Source organism: Desmodus rotundus, chromosome 2, assembly GCF_022682495.2.
Source record: "Desmodus rotundus isolate HL8 chromosome 2, HLdesRot8A.1, whole genome shotgun sequence".
NCBI classification, from domain to species: Eukaryota; Metazoa; Chordata; class Mammalia; order Chiroptera; family Phyllostomidae; genus Desmodus; species Desmodus rotundus.
The window spans coordinates 174,292,024-174,316,570 of NC_071388.1; the positions used below are offsets into that span (position 1 = coordinate 174,292,024).

The window sequence follows — 24,547 nt, forward strand, 5'->3', positions numbered from 1 at the left end:
TAAGCCAATCAAGATGTAGATTTCAAAACCAAATTATATCTTTAATAGCGTTAGTATACACTATCCTGCAGCTAGAACACAGATGTGGGAAACATACTTGCACCCCATGTCCATGAAATTATTACATGACTCCCACTGAACTCACTTTTTGGGGAAGAGCTGATAGAGATGCCTGATGAAGAGTGCTTTGTGGCAGGTGGAGCCGGGCACTGCTTCAGATGGTTCTTTCCTGGACTCGGTGCACTTTCAGACAAGTGGAGGCTTACTCTTGGTTTCCCTCACAGGGAAGAGGAGAGAACAGATACCCTCAGCTGCTGAAAAAGACATGGCTCTTAGGTATTTTATCTCTTAGGAAAAATTGTTTTAAATTTATTTGATAGTGACCATGTACAAAGTAATAGTATTTACCCATATGTTGCATTATAATGCACACCTTTTTGCCCAAATTTTTTAGGGAAAAATAAGGATGCACATTATATGTGGGTGTAATGATTATATACTATGGGTATAATCCGTGTATAATGTGCACAAAAATGTGGGTGCACATTACACACAGTAAAATGGGGTAAGTCTGTATGAGACTAGGCACTTCAGGGGTTTTTTGTTTGTTTGTTTTGTTTTTTAAAGAACAATTGTGGCTGCTTGCAACACACCATTTATTTAATACGAAGGATCAGGAAAGCAGATCGAGTTTCATGAGGCTCAGGTAAGCCAATGCCTGCAGCCTCTGATAAACAAAGTAATAATGGGTATTTGTACCAATTTGCACTGCTTAGCCTCAGGGGTCCTGACATCCTTTATCTTTTAGGAAGAGCCTTTAAGAGCAGATGGGAGGTTCCTTTCAGAGTCAGCTTCAATAGACCTTAGTCCTGGTTTATAAACAACACAGTCCGGGGCTTCTGCGGCACACACTGACTCCTGTTTGTTTTCCAAGGACAGACCCTCACTAGCACTCACTTTACCCTGTTATTTTTCTTGTCTCAGTTTTCTAACCCCTGCATCTCTCAACCTCTTCAGGACAAGAGCAAAGCAAGAGCCCAAATTATTGGCATTGGAGTTTGGCCCTGAAGCAATCCTGGCATACCTGAGGATTGCTCACAATTTTCTCATAAGAAATTAGTAAGTCAAAATTAGTAATTTTGAGAAGTGGATAATAAATGGTTGAAGATTAAAGTGCATGGAACAAAATGTGTTTGTAGATGACCATTTGATTGGAGAGCTACTGCATGGAAATTTCAGCCGTAACTTCACCCCGGCTCTCTTCTGAAGCCACTCTGGAGAAGTCTGTGCTCTTCCACACGACAGCAGCACGGTGTCCTCATTTAAAAAGTGCAGGTTCGATACCCTGGGTTTCTTCACCCGTGTGTGGTGCGAGTGTGGCCCTAGGTTCCCTGCACCTAAGGCGGACGGCAGTGCTCTGGAAATGCAGCCCCGGAACCACGCCCCGTGCTCTTCAGCGTGATAGTCTGCTGTTCTCCATTTCGGGAGGAGCTGGCATGTTTGAAGCCACTTCTAGTGAGAGACAAATCAAAAACACAAGCTATTGGAATGATTTTTAAATGACAAGAGACAAAATTTACAAAAATGCTAAACTTTTCAGAATATGCCTAAGACTTATGTTTGTATTATCCCATGGGGGATGGATTCTGTTGTTAAGGATGTTCTGTATGTTCTGTATAGCACATGTTTTCTTTGAAAAAGAAGTAAGCTATCACTTCCTCTGTTGCCTCCATCTTATTTTCTAGACCCTCCAATTAAATAATTGTTACAGAAGAAAATTAGAATTATGTGGTCAGGTATGTTTTCTACAAATACAAATAGCTACAACTTTGAAAATATTTTTTTCAACTACCCAAGTAGGGATTAAGAGAACAGTGTTTTCAGCATCTTAAACGTGTCCTTCAGCACTTGGTGTGAGTGACAGCTAATGGAGTAGAGACAGACTGGCGGCCTGCTGCCTGAGCTCCAAATGGCTCTTGAACCTACACAGCTGGTGCTTTGGACCATAAAGAGAAGTAATTGCATCTGCAGAGTTTAATTTATGCTTCATTTAAGATTTGTAGGCAATAGCTTACTACTGTTTCCCTTTAAATCCTTGGGGCTCAGATGCTAAAGCGGCTAACTATATACACTCCTACTCCTTCTATTTCTGACACTTATTCAATATGAGAAGCCTTATTTGCATTTAAATTTTAGATCTGGGGTCTTTGATTGTTCATAAGATTTCTGTGTGCTTGTGACTGACAAATGGATATTTAAAACAATCAAATGCAGATATTTGAAACCATATAATTAAGTCTCACGGCTAAATTGTTCTCCAAAATAAAAAGGGTCCAGAATCCTCAGGTCTCAAGACGGTGTGTGTGCGTGCATGTGCACATGGGTGTGCATAAAAAAAAGAAGGAAAAAAGCTCACTATGTGATTGCTTCTTTTAACTTTAACCTCCTCTTGCAAACAGACAGATCTCATCTGTGATACATCTAATCAAGAAGTACTGCAAATATTTTTGAAACTATTTTGCAACATAATGCTATATCTTCCTGTCTCCCTTGAAAACAACATGCCCTATCCCTCAAAGATCATAACATTTGGGTTAAAGTTTTTAAAAAGCAAAGCAACAAAATAGAAGTCCATGGTGTTGGCTTGGACTGTATCCACGATACTCAACTGAGCCCCTAGAGGTCACTGTAAATTTTCCCTGCTATAAGAAAAATGTAGCTTCCTTGCATGCTGGTCAGGGAGATGGCCCATTGCTCTCTGCAGGGGGCAGTGGTGTGCTGGCCTGTGTCTACGCCATTCTGATAGACTGTTGGGGAAGAAGGGTGAGAGAGATGGGAGGACGGATGGTGACACCATGGAGACAGGGACTTGGCCAAGCTTTCTGAACAGAGCAGCAGGTAAGATGTAGTTACCAGGGCTAAGAAGGGGGTTCGGGCTGGTGATGAAAAATGGGAGGGAATACTGCTGTGATGGTAGAGGCAGTTTGAGTTGGATGCCTTGCCATACTCTTTCATTAATAAAGAGTGTTCTGTTACATCTTTAAATTTCCCCTTCCAATTAGTCTTCTAGAACTCAGTTATAAAAATGATTTTATTAAATCAAAAATTATTTGTTTAAATCATAAAATTAACTTTTCAGAAAGACTCACCATGGGAACTTTCCAAGACTGGAAACATCCTGTGTATTTGAATGAACTTGCATTCTGCCTTCCCCATCCCCCACCATTCTACTCCGGCTGACCCACTCTGGACAGCAAAGTTCTGTGCTCTGGGAGGACGTCTCCCCACACTTCCTGCCCCCGCCCCCACCTAGGGGTGTGTGTGTGATTGTGGTCAGCACTTTGTCTCTTTGTGTCCTCTCATCTCTGGGAAGTTCGTTCTCTTTTACTTGCACATACTCTTGTCATCGTCTTCCTTCTTGCTCCTTAGCTTTTCAGTTTTCTCAGGAGAATTACATTTCTGCTTCATTATGACGTTTTTGAGTCAAAAATGTGTGCTAATGATGGCAAAGTAATTCTTTCCTTTAGAGCACTTAGCTAACTTTAATTTAACACATTCATTAGTGAGATTCTTTTGTGAGTTCTTTTCTTCCCTACATGAGAATAACTCCATGAAGGTAAAGATTTTGGTTCTTCTCACTTCCTTTTTTTTTTTTTTTTTTAAATATTCCCAGTTTCTATGTAGTCACATGGCAGACATTCAATAAATATTTGTTGAATTATTCAATGGATAAGCAAAATGTTTATTGAACACCTATGATATGTCAGATAATGTTCTAGGTGCTAACAATATAATGACAAATGAAAATGACAAGTCCCTGGGCTCCTAGAGCTTATATTCTAATCGATAAATGCATCAATAAGTAGCTCTCATAAAAAAACCAGTGTGATCTAGCTGGAAAATGCTTGAAAATAAACAATATTCTGTCTTCTTGTTTTTTTTCTAATTAATACATCTCTTTAAGTGCCAGTTTTCAAGTGGAAATATTTTTATTTTGCCTCACTATTTTTCACTGTTAATATTATATGGTACTACTATTAACTGTGTTCATTATGAATAGGCTTTGGATGTGTTCATAGGAACCCAACTATCTCAGCAAAATTTTTGTGGGGAAATTTTATGTGCTTAATATTGAACTTAATTAACTCTTGCAATAAAACCTATTTGCATGGTTAAAGGGGATTTCAGCATGGGCAAAACCCAATGAAATGTTGAAAGAAGTATCGCAGAGTGTTAATAACCCGGCTTCTAAAAAATTAGATGAAAATATTTTATCTACTCATTGCCCTAACAACATCATTAGTAAGAGGAAGAACTTGCTGATGGCCCGGCATTGTGGGTGTTAGTGCTGTGCCTCCTTCCCAGGTTATGGACGCTCCATCACTCAGACTTCCTTCCAAAGGGAAAAAACAAACAAAACAGCTGCTACCTCTGCTGATGCTGCAGACCATTTACCAGCTAGTAAGGGCAGTGAACCTTTTCAGCAAGTCACATGAATGCTCATTGGGTATTAAATTAAAAGGCATATTGTGAGAACTTCCTTCCAATGAAAATCCTATTTGGTTTTGCAGAATTTATTTTTCTTTATTTTCCTGCATTATTCTTCCCTTTCTTTTACTCCTTCATCCACCAAATACAGAGAAGAATGTTATGAAGACTATGTACAACATAAAAAGTGTGCAATGCTCCTCATAAAAACCTGTAAATAAAAATTGTACCCTATGTACAAAATATATACATACGCTATTACAATACATCTTATACTGTCACTGCAGTTAACAGGCTGAATTTAAAAGTTATACTAACAGAGGGTTTAAATTGAACTTAGCTCCAGTTGAAACTGTCACTATCTTCTCTGCCATTTATTTCATGTGAGTGCGGCAACAAGCAACAAGCATGTTAAGATTTAAGATGATTAAGGAATAGCATATTCATTCAAATATTTAATCTTATAATTTTTTTATTCATCTCAATCTGCTTGACTATTTTCAAATACTTTGATAATGACCCTCTTCAAAATGAAATGTTTCCTGCTGAGGCAAATGCTTTCTTAGTCTTGTTATCACTGCTGAGAACACCTAAGTGTATTTTCTCGCGTGAATCATGGTGTAGTGAGAGGTGTGGTGTGTCTACCTATTGACTGTGGGTGAGTCAAAGTGTCCAACAAGTATTTACTTATAAATACGTGCTATTCTGAAGACACTCTCTCTTACATCAACTAGGGTATTCTACATTTGCTCCTCATTTCAGGAAAAACTGGTATGAAGGCCTATACTTGGAAAACATAATTTAGGGATAACTTTGCTTAAATATTTCTTCCCTTTAGGAAAGAATTTACCATGGGGCTTAATTTGATAACCAGTGATATCAATGGATTTTTAAGGCTGAGTAACTTTTCAGAAAGACTGACACGGCTTAAAGAGGAGGAAAGACTTCCCTTTGCGTAATTCTCACGTTCCTCTAAATCACCCTCTTTGGGCATCTTTCATCGCTTTAGTACCCTTAACTGAATGAGCACATTCTCTTTCTTTTTTCCAGTCATGAGCCATTCCTTCATTACATGAAGGTGTAATCACAGCAGCCCTGCGCCTCTTAGGAATCTGTATCTCCTGCTTGAAGCATTCTACTCAGGGCAGGTATTAAGATCTCTTCAGTTAGGAGGTGCTGGCTGAATTTTTTTTAGACCAAAGCTTTCATCTCAACCCATTAAGGAAAATGCACCGTAAATCATTGTGTCAGTGATATCCCTGGAATGCAGCACATGCCTCCATCAGAAAGGGCCTGCGGTCTTCAGTGAGGGGAAAGGTAAGTCTAGGACGCAGACTAGCTGAAGGCTGGCCCCTTGAAGATAGTTTGCACCCTATCTCACTTCCAGTGTGGGAAGTGGGGCAAAGGATGTTAAGAGTGTTTAAGTATTAAGTCAGACCAGCCAGGGTGGACAGGGACTCGAGCAGGCCAGATGTTCGAAGTTACATGTGCAGGAGTGTGTGTGGTTGATTCTGTTTGAAATTGATTGTTGAGAGTCTCATGGGACAGCCTGTGACAAATAGGATAATAAAAATGTTAAAAATAGCATATTTATTCCTTGGAAAATCTGAGTTCCCACAATTCAGTGAGCTGGGAAAATTGCTAAACATTTTGGACACAAAGTGCTGCTGGTTCTGTCTCTGTTCTTATAATCTTTTCATTCCACATAAGATTTTTCATTATAATTTTTGTTTTTCTGAATTCAGAATAATGCTTCAGCTGGCCCTTTTAAAAATATATATAAAACAAAATAACATTTGAATAAAAAATTTTAAACCCAAATAGCCCTGGCTGGTGTGGTTCCGTGGTTGGAGTGTCATCCCGTACACCAAAAGGTTGTGAGTTCAATTCCCAATCAGGGCACATACTGAGATTGCAGGTTCAATTCCCTGTTGGGGTGTGTATGGGAAGGAGCCAATCAATGTTTCTATCTCACATCAATATTTCTCTCTCTTTCTCCCTTCCTCTCTCTCTAAAATCAATAAAAGTTTTTTTAAAAATGTTTAAAAATAAAACTCAAATAAAATGCATGCGATATTGGTAAAATAGTTAGGAAAATGGCAGTGAGTTCTTCAGAAAATTCTTTCTGGGTATATACCAGCCCTGCCCAATGGAAGTATAATGTGAGCCACAAATGCAATTCACATAAATAAGTTACAATTTTCTAGTAACCACATTAAAAAGTAAAAAGAATCCAGTGAAATTAATTTTAATATTATATTTAACGTATTTAATTTGACCCCATACATCCAAAATCTTATTTCAACATGAAATCAAAATAAAATATTGAGATATTTTACATTTGTTTCTTTAATTAAAGGTTCAAAATTCAATGTGCATTTTATACTTACAGCACCCCTCAATCCAAACTACTCACATTTCAAATGCTCAGTTGCCACTGTAGCTAGTGGTCACCATGTTAGACATTATAGGTCTATACCATAATTAACATTTGGAAAAAGTGAGAAAAAATAATCCTCTGCCTAAAAGTATAAAAATATCCGTGTTTCCTAGGGCTTTTGATATATAAGGGAATGGTATGATTTTCAGAGTTATAGATCTTGGTTGATAATGTAGGAGATGTGAAATAAATAAATAGAGCAAGGAAATACCTTGTGTGGTTGTGATTTAGGTCAACTAGGATAAAAAATGTTGGGCATATCTAAGTTCATAGATTTCAAATAGTGCTATGTCTCAGGAATGCTTTTGGCTGCAAGGAACACAAACCTGAATTATAGTGACTGATAATTTCATGTGTCAACTTGGCTAGGTCACAATACTGTATTTGCTCAGATATTATTCTAGATGTTTCTTTGAGGTGTTTTTGGATGAGATTGACAAGTGAATTGGTGGACAATCAGCTATTTTCTGGATCTTCAGCCTGCCAGCCTCCCCACCCCTGCAGGTTTTGGACTTCCCAGCCTCTATAATCATTTAAACCAATTCTTAAAAATAAATCTCTCTTTATATTTACCCTATTGTCTCTGTTTCTATGTACAGTTAATGAAACCTGAAAGAGTTTACTTTGTCACAGAAGATATCTGGAGGCAAGTAGGTGCTGAGTTTGGTTTACTGGTCTATTGATGTCATGGAACTGTCTCTGATTTTCTTGGCCTTTCCCTCATGCTTATTGCCACATGGCTGCAAAGTGGATGCTGCATCTCCAGTCACCACATCTGCATTCAAGATAGGGGGAAAAAACTGGGATGATGTTAAGAAAACAAAAAACTTTCAAAATCCTCCCCTGTAATATTCTACTTATATCACATTGTATCACAAAGTCTATGTATATGCCAGTCCAATGGAAATATGTGAGCCAGAAATGTAGTTCACTTAAGTAATTTAAAATCACAAAGGCAGCAGGAAAATCAAGTGCTTTGCTTTTCCAGCCTCTATAGTAGAAAATAGCAAAGAGGAAGAGATTAAAAATTACTATCATATCAACAAACCCATGATGTCAAACACTAAGTAGAAGTTGGTACAGTCCTTTTGGAAAGGAGTGTATACTTATAAATATTATAAACCATAACAATTTCAAACATTCTATAAGCAATAAGATTAAGATATTCCTTTCATCATAATCTATAAGTTTGGAGTATACACTTGCCAGTTGGGCTGCCCAGGCAGGACCCACCACAGAAGGTAAAGGCCTCAGATACTTTTCCCTCCCTGGGAGCTCTATTATGGTCATGGGACCTTCACAGTCACTCAGACACTCAGGGAATTTTGAGTCATTGAGGAATGATGCAAGGCTCAGGGTCCATTTTAGATTATTTGAATCCAGTGCTGCAGGAGTTCTAAAGTCCAGGGCAATAGGGCAAACCTCAGAGGTGGCTGTGTGTGATGAGGCTGCTATTCGTACTGACCTGACAGGTTTCTTGGGAAGAGTGGGTGAGATGATGCTTGGCAGAGCACCAGGTGCGTAGTGAGCCCTCCACGCACATTTCCTCTATGAATTATGTGATATCACAGGTCTGTCTTCCTAGCACCTGAGCTGTAGCACCTCCCTTCTCTTAAAACAACCATCTCTCGCTGTGCTCACTGCCCCCACTGGACAGAGCGGGGTTGCCTTCCCTGCTCCTAGCCTCCAAACTTCAGGCCATCTCAGAGCATGTTTTCTTATTTGCAAACCTGATTGCCTGGCTCCTGCCCTTGTTTTGTTGTTGTTGTTTTAATAACTCTTATCACCGTCACCTACTGAATAAAGTCCAAATCCCACAGTCTGACAGCTGGGCAGTTCCAGAATGCCCACGTGAGAGTCTTGGGCACAGCAATCTGATGGAGGGGATTGAGAAATTGTCTGATTTTTTACTTAGATTGCATTTTATATATCAATAAGATTAGCAACATTTTTTTAAAAGCCAATTTCAAGGGGATTCCAATGACCACATATGGGACAATTTGAGCAACAAAATGAATGAAATTAGAATACATGAATCCATCCTCATATAAATAAATAATTAAATGAACAAATAAGTGGAGGAAAGGGGAAAGCTCTTTGTTAAAGTAGAAGTAATAAGTGTAGAAGTACATGTTATCAAAAACTATAGCATAATTGCTTTAGACAAAAGTCATCAGTGAATGCCAAAATTAGTAGGCGAAATATGATGAGAAACACTATATTTGCACAATATTACATGACACATTTTATTTACAAAGGGGAAAACTCATTAAATTTATAGTGGAGAATTCTGGCAGAACCACCTTAACAAAGGGACCAGAAGTTAACATTACCAGTAATGGAACAAATTGTGCCTTCTGCTGGATGCTAAGAAAATAACACTGACTGCTTCTGGGGTATCCTTGTCAAAAATACTTAGCCTACATTAGTGGTTCTCAAATGGTACAGATTCCTTCTCACACTCAAGGGACCTTTGAAAATGTCTGGGGGACTTCTGGCCAAAATGGAGGCATAGGTAGATATGCTTTGCTTCCTTGAACAACCAAAAGAGGGACAACAACAAATTTAAAAACAAAACCAACCAGAACTGCCAGAAAATTGAACTGTATGGAAGTCTGACAACCAAGGAGTTAAAGAAGAAACATTTATCCAGATTGGTAGGAGGGGTGAAGATGGTCAGCTGGGGTGGAGAAGATGCGAGATAAGGCAGTGGCTGACAGACCAGGTGGTCCCACATTCACATGAGGATAAATTGTGGGGAACAACTAGGGAGTGAGACAGTCCATGCAACCTAGGGATCCAACATGGGAAGCAAAAGCCTCAAAACCTTAGACTGTAAAATTCCGTGGGGGTTGTGGCAGTGGGAGAGACTCCCAGCCTCACAGGAGGGTTTGTTGGAGAGACCCACAGGGAGCTAGAATGTACACAAACCCACCCACCCGGGAATCAGCAACAGAAGGGCCCAATTTGCTTTTGTATGGAGGGGGAAGTGATTGAAAGCCAGCTGAGAGCTGAGCAAGCAGCATTGCTCCCTCTCGGACCCCTCCCTGACATACAGCACCACAACACAGTGATGTGGGTTGCCCTGCCCTGGTGAATACCTAAGGTTCCACTCCTTACAACTCAACAGCTGCCCTGAGACAAAGAAATATGGCCCAAATGAAAGAACTGATCAAAACTCCAGAAAAAGAACTAAGCGCTGAAGAGATAGCAAACTCTACCAGATGCACAATTCAAAACACTGGTAATCAGGATGCTCACAGAAATGACTGAGTACAGAAACAAAATAGAGGAAGAAGTAAAGGCTATGCAAAGTGAAATAAAGCAAAATATACAGGGAACCAACTGTGAAGAGAAGGAAACAATGTTCCTCTATATTATTTAGAAACAACACCTAAACATTTATTAAGAGAATGGAACCAGATTCTGACCTTGTCTCTGGATTCAGCTTCCAATTTGCTGTGAAATAAACTTTCAAAATACAGTCATACTTCAGTACTTGTCCGCTTCATAACTCGTCAGATCCTATACTCATCACATTTTGTTGAGAAAAACACTGGGTGCTTGCTCAGGATTCATCATACTTGCTAGAACTTGTATGAGTCACAATGCCACCCCGCAAGAGACAAAGCTTCATCCATCATTCGGTACTCGTCAGTTTCCACGCTCATCACAACTTCCGGCACAAATTAACGATGAGGACTGAAATACTGTACTGTAAACAGAGGAATAAGTGAGGATACTGGTTATGTATGGGGAGTGGAGGGCTTGTGACTGGGTTGGGGCACATTGGAGGGATCTGGGGTGACTGGAGAAGTTCTGTTTCATGGTGTTGGAGGTGCTGGCTTTATAGTAATCCAGGAAGCCATACATTTGATTTGTGTTATTCTGTGCTATTGTTTTATATCACAATAAAATTAAAAAGGAAATGAAGAAAAAGAGAGGAGACAAAACAACCAGAAGATTGAGTGAATTTTTCCACAACTGTTTGTTTGCAAAGGCCATGCCTCACAAAGGTCATGGGTTTATTTGACATAGAAAACTTACTTCTACAGGACTTTGGGTTAAGTTTTCTCCAATTTATTTTAACCTTTCATGAGCAGTAGATTTATTTTTAAAAAATAAGTAAACAGAACAGTGATAAGCTTTGTCCTTTGCTCTTCCAGAAGCAGTGAGAAAATGGAGTTATGTGTTTTCTCTTGCAAAAACACTGCTTAATATTACCTAAAACGTCTTTGTAATTTATCAGGACAATAAATTTCTATGAATCAGCTAGGCAGCGTGGCAAGATAAACAACTCTGGATTGTTTATTTATGCTACCTACTAATTTATACTACCTAGGTGGAATCTTTTAGACACGTTGGTGCTTGAACTAGAGACCCATAGAGACAGTGCATTGTACTGAAGATATTCAATAAATGCTTGTTTTAGAAAATTTAAGTGAATAAATTAGAAGAACGTATTAAACGGCACCATGAGTATGCGAATAGCTAAATCCAGACTGTGGGCTTTCATGTTGTTTATAGATCTAGAGCAGGAAGTTCTCCCAGCAGGAGTGTTCCAGAATTCCGCCTTCTATGTTAATTCCTCACATGATCTCATGGCTTTAAATAAAGTGATGACTACCAAATTCAAATTCAGGAGGCACCTCAGACTTATTATGTCCCAGACCAAAGTCCTGATTTCCATCTCCACAAACTTTCTCTATCCACAGTTTTCCCATCTTAATAAATGGCCACTTTGGAGGAAGGAGTTCCAATTTGCCGTTGTCCCAAATCTTGGAGTCATTCTTGATACCTCTGTTTTTCACACCCCATAGCCTCCAAATATACTTCCAAATACATTCAGAAATCTGACTCTTTCTTATGACATGACTAGCACTGTGGTCCAAGCTGCCAGCCTTTCCTTTTATTTCAATGTAATTTCAAGCACATAAAAAGTTGCCAAAATAGTATAAAGAACTCTCATATACATATTACCCAGAGTCACCAATGTTTTACATTTTTCCTTAATTGCTTTATCATTCACTCATCTCTCTTTTCTTCCCTCTCTGAAACACACACACACATTTTATTCTGAACCTTGATCACGTGATTAAGGTTCACACACTTAATCACACCACTTGATCTATCTGTGTTATCTACCTGTCAGCGTTAAGTTATAATTAATGTTAATCAATAATTTCTCCCTTTATAATTAACAAATAATTTGTGGGGAGACACTTTTAAAATAGTATATAAAGATGCTGTTTTTCATCATATTTTCAACCACTAATTTTAGTTTTCCTTAATTATTTTCAAAATTCATTATTCTTTCTACATGTTTTGGTTGCCATTTTTCTGCATAGATATTTCCCATCTACCCATTATTTATGTATTATGTGTTTGTATTAGTATGAACTCATGGACACATCTTATTCAATGTGTAATATTCTAATACTTTTATTACATGTTTTGATGGTAAATCAGATTATCCTTCTCATGTATTTTATATCTATATATTATAAATCCCATAATGCAGTACCATAATATTATAGTCTTTGCTTAAAAAAGTGAGCAATCTTTAAAATAAATTAAGAGAGAAAAAGTCTTTTATTTTTACCCACATATTACCATTTCAGTGAGTTTTATTCCTTCGTATAAATTTGTGCTTCCATCCGGTTCTTTCTCTTCATTTTGAAGAAAAAAATCTTCTTTTGTCATTTTAGTAGTGTAGGTCTGTTGTTCTATACTCTCTCTCTTCTGTTGGAACTCCAAGTACATAGATACTATACCATTTGCTGTTGTCCCAGAGATTACTTAAACGCTATTCCTTAAAAAAAAAAATTTTTTCTTTCTGTTCTCTGGAGTAGATAATTCTTATTTATCTTTCTTGAAAGTCACAGCTTCTTTATTCTCCTAGCAAACAACTCACTGGGCTGAACTTAAACTCCACACTCTGCCTCCCCTTCTGTAGTTAAAACCTCGGACCAGTTCTTGTTTTCCACTGGGCTTTTTTACCCTGTGTGTGCCATTCAGGGGTCATCCAAGGAGTTGAATGCAATTTATACGCAAGTTTTGGGGCTTCTCACTCTATGGAATCTTTTTTTTTCCTGAGATTTCTCTGCTCAGTTTCCACTGCTCTTGCAGTCTTTAAATTTTGGCTTCTGACTTTTCAAACCAGTAAGGCTATACTCTCTGAGTGAGTTAGCTGCCCTGTGTTCTATGGACTGGAGCCTGGGGTCCAATGAAAACCCATAGTCTCACTTTGCCTGATTCCTTACTTTCAAGGGTTGACTTCTCTCCCGTTTCTGCCTGCTTTTGATCACTTGACAGTCTCTTAAACATTTTTAAAAAACATTTTGTCCAGAGTTTATAATTACTATCTGTGAGAGTTTTCATGTGTTACAGGTCACTCTGTCATTTTTGGAACCAGCACCTGCCGTCATTCTCACCTAGAATATAGCAGTGGCCACCTGACGGGTCTCCAGCTCCAATTCTTGCCCGCTCAGGCTGTTTTCTACCCAGCAGACCAAAGTATCTTTTTAATACTTGAGTCATATCTTTCATTTTTCTGACCAGAGCCCTCTTTTTCTCATGTCATTTATAATAAAAGCCAAATTCTCTACAATGACCTACGAGGCCCTCCACCATCTGGCCCCCTCTCTGTCTCTATCATTGTATCCCATGTTCTGCTATAGGCCCACTTCCTTCCCTGCTGTGCTAACACTTAGTGGATACGCTCCTGTGTCAGGACCTTAGTCCTGACTATTGCCTCACCTAAAACTCTTTTCCTTCAGGTGTCCACCTTGTCAGCTCTTACTTATTTCAAGTCCGGCTCAAATGTCACCTTCTCAGTGAGACCTTCCCTGATGACTCTGTTTAAAATGCAACCTCCCCTCCTCTTCTCTCCTTGCCACCACCACTAGCATTCCTTGTCTCCCTTCCTTGCTGCGGTTTCCTTCACAATACCACCGTCTGAAATGTTATAATTTTACCATTTTGTTTATTGCTTACTTCCACTAAAAAAACCACAAGCTCCATCAAGGCAAGAATGTCTCTTTTGTTCATTGCTTGTTTCCCACACCCGAAACAGTGCCTGGCAGTTAGGAGATGCTCATTAACATTTGTTCAAAAAAAAAAACAAAAAACTGAATACATTCAGATCATCCCTCTTTGTCGGGCAAGTCTATACTGAAATCACAGATGCAAACTCAATAATGGAGTTTGACTTTTCCTAACTAGGGATCATGCAATAAGATAGGTCCACCAAACTCTTACTCTACGAAAAACTGATGTTTTTTCTGTCTCAGATATGGAGCTCAGTAACAATAAGCTTCCTTCTACCTAAAGACATGTCCAATTCTAAATTTGTATGGTAGTTTAAACATGGTATAATACAGAACACAAAGGGTTTGGCATTGAACAAAGTGCTCTCTGAACTTTATTACCTGTATGGCTTTGGGTTATTTAACACCTCTGAGTCTCAATTTCTTCATTTGGAAAGAAGGACACTGACCATTATCCAGGTTTTTTAGTTAAGAGCTAGGTAAAGTTAGAGTGACAGAAAAACCCCAACTGACAAATAACAGATAACATAGAAGTTTATCTCTCATGTATACGTCTAGAGGTTGGTCCAGAGCTGGCATGGCACTCCGTGTCATTAGGGACCCGGCTGTTTTCATCATGTGGCTCTGTACATTTGGCCTTCATTACCAGGTTCCCCTGAAGCCCTAAGATGGTCACTTCTGTTCCAGCTACTGTGTCTGCTCCCCCGCCAGCAGCAAGGAGGAAAGAAGCAGTCTCAAGTCTACCATGAAACATTCATCCCACTAACCAGAACTTAGATAAATAGCCACATAGAAGATGACTGAACATGTAGAGTTTATTTGGGAGAGCTATCAACACAGTTGAAAATTTCATTACCATGGAAGAAGGAAAGAATGAATAGTAGGTGCAAATGGTAGCCTTTCACTCTAGTTTATTGTAAAGATTAATGACTCTAATTTTCATGATATCTAAAAAGTATTTAAACTATTAACTTTCTTCTCTTTTCTGCATTAAATCAGGTATTGGCCTTGCCCTTTCGAGAAAGTTAGCATTCTTTAATTCTTTTCACCTGGTTCTTATTTCTTACATGTTTCTGCTGTACTTTCTGAACCCATCTCAGTCTTCCTCGCGGAGATGAAATCTAACCACATCAAAGGGAAAGGGGCTCTTTCAGGTGATGTTAAGCCACTGATGCCCATCCTTGGATGAGCCTGTCATCCCTGTAAAGGTTCCCATAACAACAAAACCATCTTGACTGCTTGCTGGTTTTCAAAATCTTGATTGCCAGAATTTCAAAATTTCAGAATTCCTTGGGATAACATGTAATAAGGCAGAGGTATAGTATTTTGTTTGTGTTTGTTATAATACCTTTTAGCCCTTTTCCCAGCACTGCATGCAAAGTGAGGTTCTAGGATGTCACTTGCATGTAGCCTCTAAATGGTCAATGTTTTCATTTTAAGTGGAGGTATTTCTTTTCTTCAAGTAAAATCTTATGAATATACCACAAACAGATTAAAGCACTATGTTACTGATGGAAGCAAGGGTGGGGCTATAGACAAATTAGCTTATCTAGACCATCTCTTAACTTGTTGAGAATCAATTAGTAGGGGAGGATGAGTGCCACTGATTACAAAAGGGATTTGGCAAGGAAGTGAAAATTCTTATTTACTTTGGTAATTCCAGTATAAACTGAGGCCTAGTTGCCTAGCAACTCAAACCTATCCAGGACAAGCTCTGCTGATATTTCCCCTAGAATCAGCCAGTAAAAGAAGCAGAACTAATGAGTAAAAGTCAAGAAGTGGATCCACAGAGTTATAAATTAAACATAAGTGAACAAACAGCCAGGAGGCACTCAGTGTGTTGAGAGCCCGAGGGCAGAGGAGGCAGAATGGGCGAGGAGAGTGAGATCAGCCAGCTACCTTCTAGAAACAAACAAATAGGTCTGATTTCCCAACCATTAAACCATTCCTGTGCCCCTGCATAGCATCGCCTTTGCGCTCCACTTTCCCACTACTGTCTTCTGCATTCCTTAGCCCTTCCTTTAGTCTTCACTTTAAAAATCATCTTTCCTGCCTTTTGTCAAAAACATTGACAAAGCTCCTTCTTACTTAGATGTCTAATGATGTAGTTCTCAAATAGGGGCAATTTTGTCCCCCAGGGGACATTTGACATTTGAAGATGGGTTTGGTTGTCACACTGGGGCGAGGGAGTGGGGAGCTCCTAGCTTCTTGTGGGTAGAACCAGAGATGCTCTAAACATGCCACTATGAACATCCTGCTAGGCATGGCCAGCCCCTCCCAGTAGGATAATCTGACCCCAGATGTCAGTACTGCCAAGATCGAGAAAGTCTGGTGTAATGCATATATTCTCAACAAGGACAGTAAATTAAATATTACATTGGCTCAGCCCACCTGACAAAATCTTCTTAGTTCCTTAGTATTTAATTTCCTGGAGAGGGAAATGGAAATTAAAAATAATGTCTTAAAAGACCTCTGTGGATACCTAACCAGGCAGGTCATGGTGGGTAGTCACGACCCAGGCATACGACTTCTTGACTAAAAGTCTTATCTTTGCCTTAAGCAATCCCTTTCCATTGTTTCTGTGCAACTAGGGTAACACAGTTTTGAAATGCCCACTTTCTGACCCTTCCTTCTAATACCTGGCCACCGTTTTAGACCCTTTAGGAGAGCACAGACCTTAGCTACCCTGTGATCTGAGCCTGATCCCCCACCTGGCTTTCTTTTACTTCCCTGTAATCTTGCTTATTTCAAATGCGTAAAAGAAGCTGCGAAACCGTCATTCCCTGGAGCACTTGAGACCTCGCTCCCCAGAATACGTTGCCAGTTTGATTCAGTAAACTCTTGTAAAAATTATCTGCAGGCTTGGATGTTCTTATGTTGACATCCCTGTGGGAAAAACGATGGGAAAAGGATTGAGAACCACTGGTCTAATGTTAGGAACCCCACAGAGCTGAGAATCAGTTGTATCAAGCCCTTATACAAAGCACAGGGTTGAAAATCAGCGAAAGCCGGTTCTCTGCATTGATAGACACAAAACTCCTGGAATTAAATGAGTTTTAAATGGATTGGCCCTGATTTGCTGGGAAGAAGGGCCGGCTGGCCAACCATCAGTGATCTAGTCTTTCTTTGGGAAAAGCACATATTCTTTCAGGCCTCAAAGGCACCTTAAAATGTTCTGGGCCAGTAATTGACTTAATGACACCTAGAAGAATTAATGTGCCTTTAAGTAAGGAGATTTTATGGCTTCTCCAAAGGCCCTAATTGTTTTGGTAGTTGAACGCTTACAGTGTAGAAAGTAAAGGTGAGAGTTTCAAGGGCATCCCATTCCCACCACTGAAAAAATTCTGCTGTCTCAACTTAGCACGTTTCTTTTTGCTTTGATGCATTTCTCCCATTGAAAAGGCTTTAAATCTTACTTCTTCTCTGAAGGTCAAAAGCAAACATATCTTGCTGGGACAGTTTATCCTGCCCAAAGTATGAGAGAAGCCATGTTATAAAATGGTTAATATATATAACTCCAGTCCCTGGGCCAATAACTTCTGTTTCTTCTAAGCAGCTGACTTTTTTTTTAATTATTAATACAAATTTTTATCAAATCTGGTTGGACTCCCCTGAGATATTACACTTTTACTAAGAGAAAATGGAGGACATTAAGAATATGTAAAATGTGGCAAACTTTTAGTTTGATATTCTTTATTTTAAAGCTGTTTGGTTTTACCAGATTCTTCCACCCTGTGCCTGGGAAGAGTCCCAGTGGGCGGTTTACTCAAGGAGAGGGGGCTGCACGGAGCTTCTGGGGGTGGGACCTACAGCAGTGGCAGCCTCGAAGATGTGAGGAGTCAGAGCTTCTTTTAAAATCAGAAAATACTCTTACAACTTTGAGGACAAAGTTTGGGGCTTTGTTGGTCAGTAATTAAGTGAAGGTCGCTCCAGGAATGTGGCCTCCGTGATCCACACAGCTGCAGAAGGCTCTGGGAAGAAAGAGTCCTCACTTCCTGTGGCTGTGGGTTGTCCCATTGGGACCTCCTGTCACAGGCTGTCCTCAGGGCTCCAACCATTCTGCTCTTAAATTTTCCCTCCTACCAGTTTCCATCATCTTTAAACAAAAGAATAAGGGGAGAGCCAGTTCATTGAAATTGATGCCAAAATGATATTTTACAGCAGAACTACTTTCGAAATGAATTCACGTCTCAAAATATTTTTCTACTAAGTAATTTTAGTTATAGTTTAAAAAATAAAATGATGCAGGAAGAGGAAAAAGAGAAAGGACTTTATGAAGCCAAAATAAAAGTTTTATTGGATTCAGTTTCGAAATAGAGTTTCTGGGTTCAGCTTTTATTATGCATTATAGGGCAAAACCATTTAGTTTTACTTGTATACAATATATTCATTTTTAAACATGGTCTTGTGTTCCAACAGAGGAAATTATTTTGGCATTGTGAAAATTTTTGCTTTCCAAAGTCCTTTGAGAAGAATTTAATTGAGTTTTATGCTACTTTATACTTTTAATTTTAGTGTCACAATTATCAACGTTTATTTAATAGTACACAGAACACGCATTGTCTGTTAAACAAATAGGTGATCTAAGGACCTACAATGATCACTCTGGGAGCCAAATGCAATGACATAAATGAAGCACACATGCAATTTTGCAGGCTTAAGCCTTTCTCACTTCCAAGGAAAGTTCAACAGAAATTTAATATTTTACTTTGATCACAGGTATAGTAAGAGGTGTTCTAACCCAGAAGCTCAATGATGTCGGTAATAATGCCTTAAGCTTGTGCGATTTCACCAGTTTTCCAACAATTCTTTTACATATATTATCTTCTTTGACTTTCTTAGCAATCCATCAAGTAGGCCTGGCAAACATTGCAGAGAGGATGTGGATCTCATCCATGATTCAGGTGTGTAAGACTAGAACTTATCTGAAACTCACTGATTTCTGACTCTGGGTTGATGGGAGTAGTTAACTCTCAAGTCTTTACTAGCCCCTAATTTTCCCAAAGCCCCTCTTCCAGGCAGTAGAATCACAAAATACACCCAGCTGGCCAAATCACAAAAAACCTCTACTTCTAGGTGTAGGGCCAGGGGTGCAGAGTGAATCTCTCCCAGCCTGCTCCCGCACCCCTTGGCCAGGAACTGTTGTGTAGGACACAACCAACACATGAGTATGCGGTAGCCCTGGCAAACTTCGCCTTTCCAGGCTTCTTCTCCACCCTGTTTGGGCAGGTGCCAGAGTTCCTGGACACTAGGAGTTTCTAAGACCTTGGGAAGAGGACATTTGAGAACTGGGGGACAATTTTTAGTTGTCCAGACATTTTGCCAATGTGATGCCCATGCTTTGTATATCACCCACAGGCCTGGTGGCTCTCTGCTGTTTCCATTACACACTTGGGCCATGGAGATGTCTGTCAGAAGCCTGTGGTCTCATCCCCCAAGTGCCATTTTTCCTTAGAGTTAGTGGCTTTGCTCATGGCTCTTCCTCTCTCAGACCTCACCTCTGTCTCCACCTTTCACCTTCACTTGCTTTCTCTCTTACTTTTTCCTTTCCTTCCCCACAAGCAGGCCAAGAGATCCCCTTCTAGTCTGGGGAGAAGAAAGAAGGAACTCTTTCTTAGGACTCAGGTGTTTGTGAGACCAAGTGAGACCTTCCTCTATGTTACTTCTATTTCAGCCCTGCTACAAACTTACCCAGAGACCAAGAGAACAGGGCTGACCACCTCCTTGGGTAGAAGGAAGAAACAAGGAAAGAGTATAAGTTGGAGAAAATTATTCACCCACAATTACTATTTTTTAAATAGAAAAACTGCTATAAAGGTTGGAACCAGGATAAACTGAGGGGAGACTCTGCTGGATGTTTTTTAAATATTTTATTTTGTTTGTTTTTAGAGAGAGGGGAGAGGAGAGAGAGAGAGAGAACGAGCAAGAAACATTGATGTGAAAGAAAAACATCCATCAGTTGCCTCTTGAACGTGTCCGGACCTGGAACTGAACCCACAACCCAGGCACGTGCCCTGACCAGGAACTGAACTGGCAGCCATTAGCTGCAGGATGATGCCCAACCCGCTGAGCCACACCGATCAGGGCTTTGTTGGATATTTCACATCACAGTGTGATAATGTGAGTTAGTTATCTTATAAATTGCCAGGAAAGAAAAAAGGATGGGCCAAGCCAGCCTATGTTTTGAATTGATCAGGATCAATGTGCTAAAGGATAAGAACTAAGTAGTTGTATTTGGTTCTCCCTGAATGTCTTGAGAGTAATGGAATTAAGCACTTCCTTCTGGAGGAAGACCTTCTGGGGAAGACCAAAGCTGGCCAGCTGGATGTGTACACCTTGCCACCTCGCTGAGCGGTTCCCACGTGGTGAGCATACTGAAAGGCGTGGAATTCTCAAAAGGGCCCCTTGGATGTGTTATTTTTCTTATGGAAAGTAACACATGCTTTGTAACACATAGGTAGGCTTTAAAGCCAGACAGGAAGTGGGGTGGTGCTGGTGCTGGGGCTGATGGGAGGGTCCAGAAAAGTGACATCTCCATGGAAGAAGTGCTGTCTGTGGAGAGACATGAAAGTTGAATGGGAATTAAGTACATTAGTAGGAGAAGAGTTAAAGGGAGAGAGAGGAAATAGAAGGCAGAGCATATAAGAGGCCTGTGGTTAGTCGAAGGAATGGAAAGTAGTTTGCTATTGCTGGATCAGAAGGTGTCAGGGCAGGGTAAGGCAGTGTGACGGAGGCTGGAAGGGATTAGAAAATTGGGAGAAGTTAGCAGAGGTTTATTGGTGTCCATAACAGAAAAACCAAATAACGATGGCTTTGACAAAGTAAGCATTAATTTTTCTCATGTCACAAGTAAGACATGGGTAGATATTTGCTGATGTTGGTTAGGTAGCTCAAAACCATCAAGTAAATCTCTTGGTCCTTTTTAAATGTCTCCGGTTGGCACTTCCACTTTTCAGGAATTAAGGAAAAAGAAAAAAGGCAAAAATGATTTATGCTTATTGAGTCTGATGTTTAAAGGAGTTTGTCCTGGAAGCCCCACTCCAGAATTTCTACTTATATTTCAAGACCCCCACAGGGGTCTATTTGTCTTCCAGACATCACACAGAAGTGTTGGGATTTACTTTAAATGAATGTATTTGATACATGTTTTCACTTTCTTAAAAGGATGCACTGGTTGGCCCAATCCAGGCCCTCATTATGTTATTCCTGAACGACAGCAGGGATTTCTTATGTAACTTCATCTGGCTGGGCCCCTGTGCAAGAGACTTTAAAGACTTTCCATAACCCGTAGGCCAGCATTCAAGACTGCTCCAATGTGCTGTTAATTAAATTCAACAAAAATATATTAGGCACTTAGCACAAGCAGGCAGCCTGCACTTGTCCATGCTGCCTGACAGGCATGGCCATTTCCATGTCTGTCCCTTCCCCTTATTCATCCTATGCATGTCATGTACTTGATTCCAATGTATTCTTTAGGACCCTGTTCAAGTCCTAGCCTGCCCTGGATGTGACCCTGTGCATTAACTTGTACAGATGTCTGCCCCTTTTAATTCCTGACGCTCACACCACTGACTAGCATCTAGAGATGGACCGCCCTGTTGCTGCTTGGTTTCTATCATGCTGTCGAGCTTTTGTTCTGACTTTCCACCCAAGCATGTACTATTTCATCTTTACATCTTCCACATAAAACTTTCAGATATGTTTATTGTTGAAGGAAAACACCAGTGGATGAATGAAAGATTACAACTGTTCCAAAAACATTCAATTACACTTTGAAGATCATTATGAAGCTTTCTTGGATTGAATCGTCAATTGTCCTCAAAACTATGTGGTCAGATTGCCACCGAGATGTGAATCCAAATAGATATTCCCCCATTTCTCATGCCACTTTGTTCTCAGGAAAGACCCATATTAGTAGGTTTTTTTTTTTTTTCCAAAAGAAATCTGAAGAGGACTTTTGCTTTTATGAAAAAAGGCAAAAAGCAAAAATAGCGCACCCCGAGCAGGGAGAGTGGCTCCACCAAGCCCCTTCCCCGGAAACAACCCCCAACATCTCAGCCTCAGGCTGCCATAGTGTTGACCTGTGTCTGTGAGCCTCTGTGCTTTATCTCCACTCATTTTATGCATCTGTTAGCAAGATGTGTCCTAAGATATCAGAAAAGCCTGAGAGAGCTCAGGCTCTTAGGCTCAGGTGTTAGGCTTGGCGTCCCACAAAACTGGACCTAATTAAATATTTTGAAAATGGTGAACAAAACAGAGACACTGTGCATGTGTTAAGTTTTGGGTCTGAGAAAGATAAAACATTTTTCCATAGTAATTATAGCAACTGCGTCTTTGCTTTACACTATTTTGGCTTATGAGAGGCTTCACAGGAATGTTCTACTTTTGGATGGGTGGGGAAACCTACCTATCCAAACCACATAAGGGGGACTTAGTATACCTCCACATTCTTTTGCATATTTATTACAATCATTTTCTTCTGTAAATGAAGACATTGATTTCACTGAGCCTTAAACAAATATTAGCCAGGACACTGATATCTGGATAAGGGTTAATAATACAGGAGGCTCACCAGATTAGTATCTGTCCAAGCAAATGGAACATATGTGATTGCTAAATTGTTTGTTGAAATAAAAGAAATTTAGTTGTTATTCAATTCTGGTGCACAGCAAATGGATGTCTTCAAAAAAGTAACAGTTGACTGCTAAGCATAATTATACTTAAGTAGCAGTCAAATTGTCTAAGAACGCCTCATAAAACTCTGGAGAGTTAATCTGGAATATAGCAAAAGGATCAAGTTATGCTTATATTGTATCAGTAATGAATCCATAATTCTCAGAATATAAAATGGGCCTTTGACTTTTCAGTGAAAGTGAAGAGGAGGTTAAAGCCTGTGACTGTATTTGATTTATCTATGGAAACAATGAGTAAGTACATGGTGGGGGTGTGAGGTTTGCTTTTTTTGATATGTCACTTGAAGATGAGTTAAAATTTTTTCTAGGCCTTCTGGCAGTGAGTATATATGAACTTGTCTTTAATTACAGAAAAATCTCAGCATGAATAATGCCTAAAATAATTTTTCCAAAATAGAGAATATTTTGCTTTCCTACTTCAAATAATTTTGTTCAACAAGACTAGCCCACACACTAAGAATTAATGTAAAAATTTTCACAGTGTGAGTTAATCTCAGCATCTCTTGCTCTTTCTCAAACTGGATCAAGATTCACCTTTCGGCTCTTTTATATCCTTCTGGCTCTGGATAGCAAGTTGCAGCCCAGGGTTTCCAGGCTCCATTAGCAGCATAAAGTGGAGCAGACAGCAGAGAGCCTCTCCCCTAGGGTCAGCACTCACCTCCACTCCTGCTGGTTGCTCGCCCAACTGTGAATCCTGACTCTAGACTGATCTGCCTGGTTTGTCTCCTCCCGTATCCACCCACCGTGCCCGGAAACAATCTTCCTGCTGTAAGATAAATGCCTGCAACAGCTTTTCTTTTCCACTTAGATCTACAGGGGCATCAAGGAATGTTCTCCCAACTCCAGTTTAAGCTGGACTCCCGATCAGACCTTGGTCAAAGCCCCTCCTCCCCAGTCAATGCCTGCTCTTGCACCCATTAATGTAATAGGACCCTCCACTGCCTATATTTTGCCCCCTAGTGACTTTGGAACATGTACCTATTAAAAGCTGCTGTACAATTATTCTTATCCTATGAGAGCAGGATGAAGAGGTAGTAGGAAAATTAAGAAGTTGATTGAAGTATAAAATTGTAAAAATTACATGTGTGTATCTTAAACATTCTATCTTAACCTAAAACATTTTAATGTATACTTATTCACCAATTTTTGATGAAGGGCCAAGTTATCTCAGATTAGAATTCCGAGTTGTCTTTCTTGCATAAACCACTCCAGGGTGGATTAGCTACCATTTCTAGTTTTGGTTTCTCCACAGTGGCAGGAGAACTTAAAGATGTTTTTAAATCTAAACTTTTATGATTCTTTCAATCTTTTAAAGTTTTCTTGCCCTTACACTTAAATGGATACCAACTATATTCCATGTAGTGTTTTGATTCTATGAAGTCCTTCCAAAGGATTTTGCTTTTTCGTAAGCACAACTCTTTTTACACACTCATGTATCATTGATGTACACAGTATCCATTGTGTCCTATAATTATAGTAAAGATCATGTTTCATAAGCAGGTTTGGGAACAAATGCCATCAATTTTTGGTTAAGTATATAACTCAACTGGTGGTGGTGGGGAGAACACAAGAGAGTACCCTAGAAACAGTGAGTATTCGAAGTGTTGTGGATATCACTCAGTATGTTCTAGAGAAGGAATGGAAGCATCAGTTGGGGACACATCACAAGTCAGTTGAAAGCATCTACTGCACAATAATACAGAGCAACTCCCACCTTAGGCAACCCAAGAGGAAGGAAGTTCCTCTTTCTCTCTCAATTCTATATAGCAACACAGGGAAGGATTCTGATTGAGTCACACTTCTACCATGAGACTGACTACTATTACCAGGGACACAGGGTGCTATGAGAGCTCAGCCTGGGGCACACTGAATATGAA

At 39.7% G+C, this 24,547-nt stretch overlaps 1 long non-coding RNA gene across 1 annotated transcript; it reads left to right on the forward strand.

Annotated features, from left to right (window-relative positions):
• The first annotated feature begins 2,510 nt into the window (after positions 1 to 2,510).
• LOC128780264 (uncharacterized) lies at positions 2,511 to 20,370 on the forward strand. The gene is made up of 3 exons (XR_008426197.1): positions 2,511 to 2,898; positions 18,820 to 18,881; positions 19,867 to 20,370. It is a non-coding gene; the product is annotated as an uncharacterized lncRNA (long non-coding RNA).
• Positions 20,371 to 24,547: the final 4,177 nt, after the last annotated feature.